The sequence below is a fragment of the Scyliorhinus torazame genome, chromosome 20, assembly GCF_047496885.1.
Source record: "Scyliorhinus torazame isolate Kashiwa2021f chromosome 20, sScyTor2.1, whole genome shotgun sequence".
NCBI classification, from domain to species: Eukaryota; Metazoa; Chordata; class Chondrichthyes; order Carcharhiniformes; family Scyliorhinidae; genus Scyliorhinus; species Scyliorhinus torazame.
Genome location: NC_092726.1, coordinates 42318698 through 42334679, shown reverse-complemented (window position 1 = coordinate 42334679; position 15982 = coordinate 42318698). Strand labels below are relative to the sequence as shown.

The 15982-nt window shown below is 41.7% G+C and overlaps 1 long non-coding RNA gene across 1 annotated transcript; it reads left to right on the top strand.

Moving 5' to 3' along the window:
* The first annotated feature begins 9026 nt into the window (after nucleotides 1-9026).
* LOC140397055 (uncharacterized) lies at nucleotides 9027-11008 on the top strand. Its single transcript, XR_011936686.1, has 3 exons — nucleotides 9027-9092; nucleotides 9577-9708; nucleotides 10704-11008. It is a non-coding gene; the product is annotated as an uncharacterized lncRNA (long non-coding RNA).
* Nucleotides 11009-15982: the final 4974 nt, after the last annotated feature.

Here is a 15982-nt window from a genome sequence, read left to right as displayed (position 1 = left end):
GACCAGGCACAGGCACCATTTGGCTTGAAGAGCTGGACTGCTCCGGGAACGAATCGTCTATCTGGCAATGCCCCCATGCATTGTGGGGAAACCACGACTGTAATCATAAAGAAGATGTAGAGATCATGTGCTCAGGTAAAGATCGTATTTCCTTCAGTTATAAGCGAAGTTTCATACTGAAGATATATCCCCGAATTTGGTCGGAACTGCACTGACGTAGGTTAGTCGGACTAACGCCGAGTGTGGCGTTTATTCTGCACACAAATAGCATTAAAACGTTGATTCAGCCTACCGGATCTATGTTCCCTTCCGATTCTTTCTCCTCTCACTTCCGTTTATACTCTCAGTGTAAAAGTATCGGTGCTGTCCGCCTCAAGTATCTTATGTTTTCTGAGTTTCACTTTCCTCCAACCTTCTGACAATCAGAAGAAAAACATGTTCTCCTGAACTCACTGTGAATGTTATTCGTACAAGATATGGTCGTAACAGGGTCATACAAATCCACAGCACAGAAAAGAGCTCTCGGCCCATCGTGTCTGTTATATATTGTGCAGTCCTCTTCAGAAGTAACTGCTTGCCCCATTTTCTGCCTCCTATAAATTTGGAACTTTTACTTGTGAGGGCAAAGTACGACTGGTTGATGTATATCATCAGGAACAGTAAAACCAGCACCAATCCATGTGAACATCCCGTTCGTACTTCTGCTATTTAACTAACAGAATAATTTACAGCTAATTTTACAGCAACTTTCCTACTGACTCGCTGGTTTCTCATTTTATGACCTGAGTTAACAATGTGGGAACTTGTCAAAGCTCTGCTGACAATCCAGGCTGATTTAAAGGAACGGATTCATCATAGATTATCATAGAATTTTCAGTGAAGACGGACGCCATTGGGCCCATCGAGTCTTCACCGGCTCTTGGAAAGAGCACCCTACCCAAGGTCAACACCTCCACACCCAATCCCCATAACCCAGTAACTCCACCCAACACTAAACTTTGCAAAGTTTCCTAGTCATTCAATGCGGTACATCATGTAAATATCTGGTTTGGAATTCACATTTACTTATTATGGACTGTATCGTTTGGTTGCAGCTGCTCGTTTCTGTTAATTTTCTGATATAATATCAATGAAAATGTTAACTCAACTGGCGCAACATATGTATTGCAGTGCACTGTGGATAAACAATTGGTCAATTGAACCAACAGGGTGTTTGTTATTTCATTGATAGAACACAAAGAGCTCCGTCTGGTTAATGGAAAGCATCGCTGTGAGGGGAGAGTGGAAGTGTTCTACAATGGGACCTGGGGCACAGTGTGCTCTGACAAACTGGAGAACCGTGATGCAGATGTGATCTGTAAACAGTTAGAGTGCGGTACCGCCGATTTCATTGACTATGACGCTAAATCATTTGGAATGGGTACCGGCCACATTTGGCTCGATGAGATCGAATGTCTGTCACATGAGACGACACTTTGGCAATGTCAGGGAGACCCGTTGGGTCAACACAACTGTGAACATCGGGAAGATGCGGGTATTGTTTGTTCAGGTAACACAATGAACTACTTTGTTTGCAGATGTAATTTCACATATTAATGTCATCTTCATTCAACATGTCTGTCTTATCAACAGGGGGAAACACAATAAAGGGACCACACTACAGTCTCAAGGACTGCGGTGGAGAATCAGGTTCTCCTTCACCTTTTCTAACAGCTGCCTGATTGTATTCTGCGCTTGTGTCACGTCAAGTGTAATAATTATTTTTTCTTTGACAAATTCAGGACAAATCTTGCGCTTGGCTGGAGGTGACACCAAATGCTCCGGACGAGTGGCGATATTGTGTAACAACACTTGGGGCACGGTATGCGATGATTCCTGGGATATGAACGATGCCAGAGTTGTGTGCAGGCAGTTGGAGTGTGGTCCCCCTCTATTGCCCCAGGAGGGGCCTCTTTTGGCCAGGGTAACGGTACTACCTGGCTGGATGAGGTGAAGTGCACTGGAAATGAATCCTTTCTCTCTGATTGTCCTTTATCATTGTGGCCTCAAGCTGACTGTGATCACAAGGAAGACGCCTGTGTGGTTTCTTCCGGTAAGCATCGCACAGAGTGGTGGGAGCTTGATCTGGACAGGGGTGTTTGGTTCTTGGTTTCATAGATTATCATAGAATTTACAGTGCAGAAGGAGGCCATTCGGCCCATCGAGTCTGCACCGGCTCTTGGAAAGAGCACCCTACCCAAGGTCAACACCGCCACCCTATCCCCATAACCCAGTAACCCCAACCAACACTAAGGGCAATTTTGGACACTATAGATTAAATCTTCTGAATATGAAGCACGTATATAAATTAAGAATAACAGCTAAATTTCGAACATCAAACCCAAATAATTGTTTATTTTTTTCGACATGTTCCACAGATCCGCTTTTCTCTCCAACTTCTTCTCCATCCACGCCTCAAGGTACATCTCGTTGATAGAAATCATTCAATATTATTGTTATTTTTATATTCGGGGAATAATTGGACATTGGAATTGCCTTGTTGCGAGGATTTCTCAAAATGATAATCATGTAAACATTGAAAATTACACGGTGAAAGCTTTATCTGTGAAAACTTTCCTGAATCTTTAATACAGCTCCTGAAGATGAAAGCACTTCCATTCCTCTTGTTATCTGCATATCACTCGGAGTCCTATTGATCTGTGAGTTACTCGCCCTGGTGACAGTAATGCAGAGGAAGATGTCAATAAAAGGTGCGGCTCGAATCGAATTGTGAACCTCACACTGAATTTTGAATGTTGCTTTATCTTCTCTTCAATGTCTCTTTCCCCAAACTGTACCCAGTCGGTTGTAAGACAGAAAATAACATGCTATTGGTCAGTCGTTTCGTTCAAGGTATTCGAGAAACAGTAACATCATAGAATCATAAAAATTGTACAGTACAGAGGGAGACCAGTCGCCCCATCGAATCGGCACCAACCCTCCTAAAGAGCACCCGACGTAGGCCTGATCCAACCCTCTATTCCCGTACCCGCACCTAACCATAGGCACTAAGGGGAAATTTAGAATGGTCAATCTGACTAACCTCCACATCTTTGAATAGATTCAAAACATTACACTTAAAATATGGAATTTTCATCAGCCGTCCAGGAGACTCGAAATTAGTTTCATTTTTGTAACAATAGATCAACACATGGAATGAAAACACTTTAAACTCTGAGCTCAGTATTTTCTTTAGCTGCTTATATATATTATTCCATTCAGTATTCGTTGTAAGCCTGCACAGTCTGTGACGATGTCCACTGTCAACTTCTCTGAATGGAATCAGCCTCCGTTTTCAGAAGTGATGGAACATTTTCTATCTTTTACATTCTGCATCCCAGCACAACAAACACTCTGGTATCAGTGGATCTCTGCTGGTGGTGCAGTGAGTACTGGGCCCACAGCCGAGTCAGAAGCTCCGCTTCAGGTCCAAAGACTTCATATATCAAGGAATATCAAAACACCTTGAAAGTTCTTTCCATGGCCACAATGACACACAGGTAAAGTGGGGGAAAGTCCTGCTCCGTCAAGCTTGGTATGGATTTGTGACCGTCTGGCGACAGGTTGGCGACATTTTCCCTACAGAATTTTGGCTATAGAATCTGATGAACCTTTGTCTTGTGAACCACTATGATTGGGGCTGAGAAACAAAACTGCTCCCTGTATCTTAACTCGCACCAAGTTATTTTGATTCATATCTGATGGACAGAACAATAGTGGCCCGGAAATCCCTCCGTTACTGATCCTTGAAATCGAGTCAGTGGAATTATTACTGGGCCAATCATCCAGAGACACAAAGTAATGCTCTGTGTTCCGTGGTACAAATACAGCCTCGGCAAAGAGGGAGATTTGAAATGAGTCAATCTGGAATTATATGTCTAACTATGATTGTAACAATATGCTAATCGTTCCGCTCTCCCGCCAACAGGTCCTCTCACTGGCGGCTGGGACTCACCATCTGGTTTCTACCAACCAATTTATGCAGAAATATATAATACTCCACCTGACAAGGTTTCCATCCAGACCCGTGCTTCAGGTTTGCATTCTGTATTCACTTCAAAACCAAGTTACAAGGGCAAATACCGGTTCAGGTTTAACAAGTTTAATTTTCAGTGCACTGGCTGCACAACACCATTCTCGTGCAACAAGGAGATCTGTATTTCTTCATCTTCAGATGATGAATGATTTTGATTCGATTCCCACTCTCCCGAATTGTTCCAGAATGTTTTTTGGCGGCCAGTGCATAACATAGAGAGCACCGTAGCAGTTTCCCACAAGGCTGCATCGCGGCTCCATTTGCCCCCAGCAACGTTCAGCTTCAAATAAGTATCGGCAAAGCGGCTGCTGGAATATGTAAATGAACATTTCAAAGCTTGCAGATGATACCAAGTTGGGTGGGAGGGTGAACTGTGACGAGGATGCCGGAATCCAACAGCATGCTCTGGACAGGTACGGTGAGTGGGGAAATCAATGGCAGATGCAGTATAATTTGGATAAGTGTGAGATTAATCACTTTGGAAGCAAAAACAGGAAGGCAGATTACCACCTGAATTGTTGTAATTTGGGAGAGGGGAGTGTGCAGCGGGACCTGGGAGTCATTGCGCACCAGTCGCTGAAGGTAAGCATGCAGATGCACAGGCGGTAAAGGAGGTTAAGGGCTGGATGAGCTCAGTGGGCTCGACCGTTGGTTTCTAGTGCCGAACAAGGCTAGCAGCGTGGGTTCAATCCCCGTACCAGCTTACGCGAACAGGTGCCGTAATGTGGCAACGAGGGGCTTTTCGCAGTAACTTCATACTTGTGACAATAAAAGATTAGTATTATATTATGGTATTTTGGCCTTTATTGCAAGAAATTTCGAGCACAGATGCCGGGATGTGTTGCTGCCATACCTCGAATATTGTGCACAGTTTTGGTCTCCCTTTCTGAGGAAGGATGTTCTTGCTCTCGAGGTAGTGCAACGAAGGTTTATCAGACTGATCCCAGGTATGGACTGATACCAAGAATGGTAGATCTGTCAAATGCGGAGAGATTCAGTACGTTAGGATTGTCCTCTCTGAAGTTCAGGAAAATTATCTCATCGAGACTTACAAAATTCTAACAGGTCTAGACAGGGTAGATGCAGGGAAGATGTTACCAATGATGAGTGTGTCCACAACCAGGAGTCACAGTCTGAGGATTCAGGGTAAACTATTTCGGACAGAGATGAGGACACGTTTCTTCACCCAATGTGTGGTGAGCCTGTGGAATCCATTCCCACAGAATGTATTCACGAGGCGGCAAGATATAGCACTTGGGGAGAGTGGGACATAAATGGAAAAGATAGCAGAGGCAGTACTGCAGTTATTTACTAATCATGACTAAAGGTGTAATGTCAGGCTCCTAGCGGAAAGCTAGGGATATTACGAATAAATAATATTACTAAAGGATATTACTAATAAAGGATGAGAAGAATGTCTAGGAAAATAAACATCAATCCGCTGAACATTATCGAGAGGAAAATTTCGACTAAAGGAGGGAAGAAAATCAATACAAATAAAAGAATATTAGAACGGTCAGCGCATCTTTCAAATAGGACCTCTCATATAATCAACAACACCGAATTAATTTAAAGGCGCCGGAGCAGATATGGTTTACACTGTAAATCTTGATGTCTAATATTAGGCTAGAAGTTAGCACCTAATACACTAATGAATGAGACAAGAGCACAGCTGTCAGCTAGGTGATAAGTAGGTGCAATGTGTCCTCTGAGTCAGACGTTTTCAGGTTCAGGTTCCACCCCAGAACTTGGACAGATAAATGAAGTCTGGCACTGCGGTGCATTGCTGAGTGGGGAGCTGTGCATCTTCGGATGTCAGCTTTCATTGGAGCTAGTGAAGAGAGGAACATCATGTCCTCTATTCTGAGTATAAAGTATCAATTGACCACGCTGAAGAAGTCTTGAGGGTTTGCCGTTTTGTCCTGACCAATAATGACCCCTGTCGCAAATTCACACAATCAGGTGACATGTTCTTTTTGTTGAAATGCTGTGATGTCCGTGGTATATTGCAACTCACAAATTGACTGCTGTGTTCCCATATTGTAACAGCGACTAATTTTAATTGTACATCTTTAGCTGCAAAGAGTTTAAAACCTGCTGATCATGAAAAACACGAAAAACAAGTGGTTATTTCATGAGTATGAAGTCACGTGGCAAGCAGAAGAATTAGTCCCAGTTGGTAGTGATCGAAGGACTAAATTCTGGGAATAAATGCATCCATATAGACGGAAGGAGGTTAGGAATGTGCTCTGCATGAATAGGCGCTAAGATGAATGTTGTTTGTAATTTGTTGGATCAACTTTGAGTTTGGAGTCAAAACTACATTTTAACGATGGTCTCAAATTGTGGTAGGCGGAGATGTACTGACTTGATAGAATAGATATACGATTGGAAAATTAATTTTCACATAAGTAACTAACATAAATGAAAACTTTGTGAGAAAAGGCACCATGTCATGTATTAAATTAAGAATAATTTAAATGGCATACTTTCTAAAAGGGATTAAGAACACAAAGGTAGAAATCTGATGTAAAGTAAAAAGGTCAACTAAAACCAAATAAAACACAAATGTTCATTTCTAACACCGGGAAAACAGACATTTCCGGACAAAGTCAGCAGGTGTGGCAGGATTTTGGGAGAGACCAACAAATCCAACACGTTGAGACCATGTGACTCTTCCTGCCAGACCATCTGACTGACATAATTTGATTTTCAGCATCCGCAGTATGTTGCTTTTATAAAAGTTTATTTTTAACCAGGTATAACTGGAAGGTAGAAGAATGAAGATCAAAGCCAATCGAACTCTGGTTGGATGGAATTGGAGTAGATTGTATGGATCTGAAGAGGATATTACGAAAGTGCAAGGACAGTTAAGGGGAGGGCTGATCACAATGTACAAGAGCGTGAACAGTATTGAGGGGTGCTGTTTATCCAGAATGGATGAACAGAAAGGAAGCAAAATGATCGCATTTGGCGCATTCTGGCTCTTCCCTGAACCATTGCCCGCGGGTTCCACGATCTAAATCCACTTCTGATGTATTTACCGTCAGTGATATTGAAACAGAGGGAATTATTGTGGGAGGGGAAGCGGTTCTGTATCAAACACCCAACGGCTGATGCAGACCTCACGGATTATGGCTTATATTATTTAATCCACTGGGATATCTGACACATTAACTATCCGAACGGACGGAACTGTTAGATGACAGAAGTGACATTTATTGTCCACCTGATGGACATAAATAACAAACCAGTCATTTTCTGGAACAAAGGGTTTACTGCAGAAACTCAGTATTAGTAAGGAAGTGGAGATAGGAAACTGATGACAGTGAAGGCCGATAAATATCAGGACTTGATAATATACATTCCAGGCTACTTACCAACGTGGCGCTAGATCTTGTTGATGCATTGTGCGTCATCTTTTATGATGATTTGCACTTTGTAATTAATTATTGGAGGAAAGCTCATGTAATCCCATTATCCAGAAGGAGAGGGTGACTGAAAATGGGAAATGATAGATCAGTACACCTAACGTCAGTAGTGGGGACAATTCTAGAGTCATTATGAAAAACCAAATAGCAGGCCACTTATAAAACAGTGATAAAATCGTGCAGAGTCATCATGGATTTACGAAAAGGAAAACATGCTTATGAGTACGACTGGAATTATTTGAGCATATAATCAGCAGAATATATAAGGTGGGACAGTGGGCCTGGTTTACCTAGACTTTCAGAAGGCTTTCTACAATGACCCTCACCCGATTATTAGCAAGTGACATTGAAACGCAAACGATTAGGAGAAGGATATTAAGATGAATGGAATTTTGTTTGGCAGAAAAGAAGCAGAAGAGTAGGGATTTTTAAAAAAAATCAGAATGGCAGTCATTGAGGTATTGCATGTTTCAGTGCTGGGACCCAAGCTGTTCACAATATACATTAATGATTTAAAGAATGCAATATGCCCAACACTTCAGATGACACACGCTGGGTGAGAGGGTGAGCTATAAGGAGGATGGATACAAAGATGTTTCAGTGTGATTTGGCCGAGCTGAGTGGGAAAATTCAGGGAATATGCAGTGTTATGTGGATAAATGTGAGGTTGGCGGCAAAAGTAAGAAGACAGAATATCATCTGATTGGTTATAAATTGAGAGAGCGGTTTGTGCAACGAGACCCGGGTGTCTTCTCACACCAGTCGCTGAAGGTAATCCTGCAGGTACAGCAGGTGGAACAGAAGGCAACTGGTTTGCTGGCCATAAAAGTAGAAGAACAGGATGTCATGGTGCAATTATAAAGTGCCTTCGTGAGACCACACCAGGAATATTGTACAGTTTTGGTCACCTTATCTGAGGGGTGATTTGTTTTTGCCATAAAGGGAGTGCAACGAATATTTACCAGATGGATCCCTATAATGGTGGGTCCGACATATGAGGAAATAGTGAGTCCTTCACGATAATTTACGCTTGAGTTCAGAAGAATGCAGAGCGTTTGTGGCATCTATCTGAAACCTATAAAATGCAATCAGGATTACTTCCTTCACTTGGATATGATATTGTGTAATTTGCTACTACAAAAAGTAATTGAGCCCAAAACACATATGTTGATTTCCAGAACGAATTAGAAGGGCCGAATGACCCACTCCTGCTCCTACGTTCCATATTTCTATGTCTCTCTATGTTCCTCTGTATAGTTGTCCTGAAAAGTTTGTGCAGTTTCTTCGCCTGATCTCCCAAAGTTGAATGTTCTTCCAAAGTGGAGTCATGTATCAATTCCAGGACATTGTCACAATGATGGTGAAGTTATTGATACCTCGCCTCTGATTGGTTGAAATATTATGTGTCGTGATGACTTTATGATGACTCCACCACAAACAACTGATCCATTAACCAATCACTTTCTGTTTAGCAGATTCTGCAACGATTAACACTCTCAACCAGGTTGAATATTACAGCAGTCACAGTTTGGGTGACACTGATCCTGGATCCGCATATCCTGAAGATGAATGCTCAAATATGCAGGGTATGTAGAAATTTACTTTCCACCATCTCGTTTCAGTTCTTCACTCTGTAATATCTGAAATACCAAAACAGATCAACTATTAAATGAGAGATTCAAGGATCTCAGGTATTGCACAATGATTTCAGTAACCGAAACATCGAAACTGCTTGAGTCTGAAACAACGTCTTATCATTTCTCCCAATAAAATAAATTAATTAAAAATAAACGTTTCCTTGTGATTCTACACAAGCCTATGGAGGCTGTGAAATGTTTGCAGGTTGGTGGGATGTACATTTTCTGGGAACAGTATGAATTTAAACTAAAATTGAAAATACTGCCGCACAAGCTGGCTCAATAATTCTCTCCACTCAAACTCAATGACATCATACCGTAATCGATCTACTTTCCTGCCCCGGTATTACTTGGGAGAGAATGATTAAAGTATATCATTCTAACTGTCCTTTGGACGTAAGTAACTTCAACTGCAAACACCTGTGCCTCTCAGCTCCTGTTTCTGCCGACTATGACGATGCTGAGACTGAAACCATTGACGCCCAGAGTGGACACATGCTGCAGGATCCTGGGTCTGATGATCGCATTACATTGGGAAAGTTCAGCGGTGATATCCACACTCTGGGTAAGATAATCCTTTGATTCTTCTGTTTCTTTGAGAATCGCTCGCTTCCGTCGATGATTTTCTCCAGCTCCGCTGAGATAGGCTCTAGGATGAACGATGAGCCCAATGGACGACCTGCAGATTTTGCTACATCTGGGGCAGCTTGATGGGCTGGGAAAACAGGTTGTTTAACAGGAGGATCATCAACTTTTCACAACTCAAGTTCGGCTTTGCGCATTTCCACGAAGTCTCTTGATGTGCTTCATGCCATTGGGGGTGACCCTTCTACATTATTGGGCTTTCAAATTCCAGGTCCTTCCATTGGTCATCGCGCATGTTTCAATTTGCTTGGATGTTTGATGACACCCCTGTACTTTTCCACGTCCCTCTTGCTGTCTTCTGTTGCGACTGCGTTCCCAATAGATTATCAGCTCTGGTTATTCCCTCAGTCACCAACCTTCTTGTGAGGAATTGACTCTCTCTGGATTGAAGTTATTCTAATCGATCATGGAACAAAGTGGGATTTGCAATTGTTCATGTCGCAAATGCAAATAATTTAAAGAAAACATCTAACTTTCAGCCCAATGTTTAACTGAAGTATGCTCATCCCCACAGTGTACAACAGTCATATCCTCATTGACCCAGTGTTATCGGTTCCTTCCACACCTTCTCACAATACCAATGTTATCTGTGTCACAGGCCGGGGGGTTCTACCATCATTGGGCAGTGACCGTTTACATCTAAAGTTTACAAATCTGCATTGCACTGTTAAACGGTGATGGTTAGTTCCATTTCCCTCTGTATGTGGCGCGCTGCTGGGGCGTTCCGTGTCCCGTATAATTTTGGGTCTCCTGGACTATTCCCACGGTTCACTGAGTGAGAGTTTATGAGAGAAAAAACGGAGAATGTTTTTGATAGAATTTTAAAAGGCCAGTTGCACTTGAAATGTTACGAAAGAGAAAACATGTAGATGTGATTTCTTTCGATGATCTCTTCTTTCTTTTCACCTATCTCAGATAATAGTCAACTCCACATCCCTGAGGTGACGTCCACAGATATATGATTCTACATTAAATCTGATGGAAGACATCAGAACTTTTCCAAAATGTCATCGCTTTGATTATGCTTTGCTGCCCGATATCAATATTGTATTTGACTGAATGAGAGATTACTTCCTGTTGTGTTTCTTAGAATCACATTTCTCTCCTTATTTTGTGTGAAAGAATCTGCATTCTGTCTCTTTAGAAATGAAAAACAAAATAGAATGTATATCCAGTATTGCACTGCCCATGTTAAAGCTGTGTTAAATCGCAGTGCATTGTGGAACCGAACCGGCATTATAATTAAATAACTGATGCTGTTTCATGTCAGGTGTATTGGAAGACCATTTGGTATGATCCCTCACTCTTGCACCATTACATTAAGATTAGGAGTGATAAATGCATTATTTCTCTGTTTTATCTCCAGTTATTGATGATGTGGAGATGCCGGCGTTGGACTGGGGTGAGCACAGTAAGACGTCTTACAACACCAGATAAAAGTCCAACAGATTTGTTTCGAATTACTAGCTTTCGGACCTCAGCTCCTTTCTCAGGTGAAGGAGCTGCACTCCGAAAGCTAGTAATTCGAAACAAATCTCTTGGACTTTAATCTGGTGTTGTTAGACATCTTACTGCCCTGTTATTGAGCCCGTACATCATGTATTCGAGGAACAGCGATCACTGCATTCTCCCAGCAGCCAAGTCCCACACATTCATTCCAGCACTGCCCCTGACAATCGGGTCCTGAAGGCTGTAATCAGAATTTAACGTAGTTTTCTCACTTTAATTCCCCAATTTGTATATTCATTTCCATTAGTGTTGCCCCACTCAAGAGATCATCGGCAGTATCACCCAGTATCACCCAGTACTGGAGAGAATTCTTCGAGACAGGATCTGCTCACATTTGATTATCATAGAATTTACAGTGCAGAAGGAGGCCATGCGAATCATCGAGTCTGCACCGGCTCTTGGAAAGAGCACCCTACCCAAGGTCAACACCTCCACCCTATCCCCATAACCCAGTAACCCCACCCAACACTAAGGGCAATTTTGGACACTAAGGGCAATTTATCATGGCCAATCCACCTAACCTGCACATCTTTGGACTGTGGGAGCAAACCAGAGCACCCGGAGGAAACCCGCGCACACACGGGGAGGATGTGCAGATTCCGCACAGACAGTGACCCAAGCCGGAATCGAACCTGGGACCCTGGAGCTGTGAAGCAATTGTGCTATCCACAATGCCACCGTGCTGCCCATTTGGAAGCAAATGGACGTGTTAGTGAGAGGCAGCATGGTTTTGTGAAGGAGAGGTCGTGTCTCACTAAATTGATAGAGTTTTTCGAGGAGGTCACAAAGATGATTGATGAAGCTAGGGCAGTGGATGTTGTCTATATGGACTTCAGTAAGGCCTTTGACAAGGTCCCTCATGGCAGACTAGTACAAAAGGTGAAGTCACACGGGTGAGCTGGCAAGGTGGATATAGAACTGGCTAGGTCATAGAAGGCAGAGAATAGCAATGGAAGGATGCTTTTCTAATTGCAGAGCTGTGACTAGTGGTGTTCCGCAGGGATCAGTGCTGGGACCTTTGCTGTTTGTAGTATATATAAATGATTTGGAGGAAAATGTAACTGGTCTGATTAGTACGTTTGCAGACGACACAAAGGTTTGTGGAATTGCGGATAGCGATGAGGACTGCCAGAGGATACAGTAGGATTTAGATTGTTTGGAGATTGGGCGGAGAGATGGCAGATGGAGTTTAATCCGGACAAATGTGAGGTCAGGCATTTTGGAAGGTCTACTGCAGGTAGTGAATATACAGTGATAGGTAGAACCCTCAAGAGTATTGAAAGTCAGAGAGATCTAGGTGTACAGGTACACAGGTCACTGAAAGGGGCAACACAGGCGAAGAAGGTAGTCAAGAAGGCATACGGCATGCTTGCCTTCATTGGCCGAGGCATTGAGTATAAGAATTGGCAAGTCATGTTGCAGCTGGATAGAGCCTTAGTTAGGCCACACTTGGAGTATAGTGTCCAATTCTGGTCGCCACACTACCAGAAGGATGTGGAGGCTTTAGAGAGGGTGCAGAAGAGATTTACCAGAATGTTGCCTGCTATGGAGGGCATTAGCTATGAGGAGGGTCAAAGACAGAGTGGCTAGTCAGAGGCTTTTTCCCAGGGTAGAGGGGTAAATTAATAGGGGGCAGAGGTTTAAGGTGCGAGGGGCAAGGTATAGAGTAGATGTACGAGACATGTTTTTTACGCAGAGGGTAGTGGGTGCCTGGAACTCGCTGCCGGAGGAGGTGATATTTAAGGGGCATCTTGACAAATACGTGAATAGGATGGGAATATTTGGATACGGACCCAGGAAGTGTAGAAGATTGTAGTTTAGCCGGGCAGGATGGTCGGCACGGGACTGGAGGGCCGAAGGGTCTGTTCCTGTGCTGTACGTGTCTTTATTCTTTGTCCTTATAAACAGTGCCCTAAAGTAAACGAAAGGCATTTGAACAGGCCCCTCCAGTAAATCATTACATTTAAACCGTGTCCTCCAGTAAACAAAATGTATTTAAACAGTACCCGACATAAAACAAGTGCATTTAAACAGTGCACCTACAGTGAATCAAATGTATTTAAACAGTGCCCTAGAGTAACTCAAATGTATTTATACCGTACCCTAAAGTAAATCAATCACATTTAAACCGTTCCCGACAATAAACCAAATGTAGTTAAACAGTGCTGTATAGTAAATCAAATGCATTTAAACAGTGCGCTACAGTAAATCAAATGCATTTCAACTGTGCCCCACAGTAAATCAAATGTTCTTAAATATTGCCCTAGACAATACAAATGCAGTTGAACAGTGCCCTGCACTAAATCAAATGCATGAAGAAAGTGTGCCGCAGTAAACCAAATGCATTTAAACAGTGCCCGACTGTCAATCAAATGTATTTCAACGGTGCCCGACACTAAAGCAAATGCATTTAAACAGTGCCCTACAGTAAATAAAATGCAGTTAAAGTGCCCTGCTGAAAATCAAATGCATTTAAACAGTGTCCAACAGTAAACTAAAGACAGATAAACAGTGCCCGTCACTAAATCTAATGCATTTAAACAGTGCCCTACAGTAAATAAAATGCAGTTAAAGTGCCCTGCTGAAAATCAAATGCATTTAAACAGTGTCCAACAGTAAACTAAAGACAGTTAAACAGTGCCCGTCACTAAATCTAATGCATTTAAACAGTGCCCTACAGTAAATAAAATGCAGTTAAAGTGCCCTGCTGAAAATCAAATGCATTTAAACAGTGTCCAACAGTAAACTAAAGACAGTTAAACAGTGCCCGTCACTAAATCTAATGCATTTAAACAGTGCCCTACAGTAAATAAAATGCAGTTAAAGTACCCTACAGAAAATCAAATGCATTTAAACAGTGTCCAACAGTAAACTAAAGGCAGTTAAACAGTGCCCGTCACTAAATCTAATGTATTTAAACAGTGTCCTATAGGAAATCAAGTGCATTTAAACAGTGCCCAAATGGAAACCAAATGAATTTGAACAATGCTCTATTTGAAGAAAATGCTTTTAAACAGTGCTCGACAGTAAATCAAAGGCATTTAAACAGTGCACTACAGAAAATCAAATGCTTTAAAATAGTGCGCTACAGTGAACCAAATGCCTTTAAACAGTGCCTGACAGTAAACAAATAGCATTAACAGCGCATTACAGGAATTCAAATGTACTTAAAGAGGGTCCTGGAGTAAATTAAATGCATTTAAACAGTGCTCTACTGTAAATCAAATTTATTTAAACAGTGCCCTCCAGTAAATCAAACGTATTTAAACAGTGTCCTACAGCAAATCAGATGCATTTAAACAGTGTCCTACAGTAAATCAAATGCATTTAAACAGTGTCCTACTGTAAATAAAATGCACTGAAGCAGTGCCCTACAGTAAATCAAATGCATTTAAACCGTGCCCTACTGTAACCCAAATGCGTTTGAACAGTGATCTACGTCAAATCAAATGCATTTAAACTGGACCCTCCAGTAAATAAAATGTATTTAAACAGTGCCCGACAGTAAATCAAAGATAGTTAAACAGGGCCCTGCTGAAAATCAAATGCATTTGAACAGTGCCCCCGAGTAAATCCAATGTATTTAAACAGTGTCCTACAGTAAGTCAAATAGATTTAAACAGTGTCCTCCAGTAAGTCAAACACATTTAAACAGTGCCCTACAGTAAATCAAATGCTTTTAAATAGTGCCCGACAAAAACCAAATGCCCTTAAAGTGTCTTACAGTAAATCAGACAAATTTAAACAGTGAAATGAAATGAAAATCGCTTATTGTCATAAGTAGGTTTCAAAGGAAGTTACTGTGAAAAGCCCCTCGTCGCCACTTTCCGATGCCTGTTCGGGGAGTCGGTACGGGAAATACGGGGAACAGTGCCCTGAAGTAAACCAAATGCATTCAACAGTGCACAACAAAAAATCAAATGTATTTAAACAGTGCCCTAAGATAAACCAAATGCATTTAAACAGTGCCCTCCAGTAAGTCAAATGCATTTAAACAGTGCCCTAAGATAAGCCAAATGCACTTAAACAGTGCCCTACTGTAAGTCAAATGCATTTAAACAGCGCCATGCAGAAAATCAAATGTATTTAAACAGTGCCCTACAGTCAACCAAATACATTTATACAGTGCACCACAGTAAATCAAATGTATTAAAAAGTGCCCGACACTAAAGCAAATGCATTTAAACTGTGCTCTGAAGAAAATCAAATGCATTTAATCAGGGCCCTACAGCAAGCCAAACGTATTTAACCAGTGCCCTAATGTAAAATCACTTGAATTTAAACAGTGACCTGAAGTAAATCAAATGCATTTAAAAAGTGCCCTACAGTAAATCATATACATTTAAACAGTGCCCGACAGTTAACTGAGGCAGTTAAACAGTGCCCGTCACTAAATCTAATGTATTTAAACAGTGTCCTACAGGAAATGAAGTGCATTTAAACAGTGCCCAATTGGAAACCAAATGAATTTGAACAATGCGCTACATTAAAGAAAATGCTTTTAAACAGTGCTCGACAGTAAATCAAAGGCATTTAAACAGTGCGCTACAGAAAATCAAATGCTTTAAAATAGTGCGCTACAGTGAACCAAATGCCTTTAAACAGTGCCTGACAGTAAACAAATAGCATTAACAGCGCATTACAGGAATTCAAATGTACTTAAAGAGGTCCTAGAGTAAATTAAA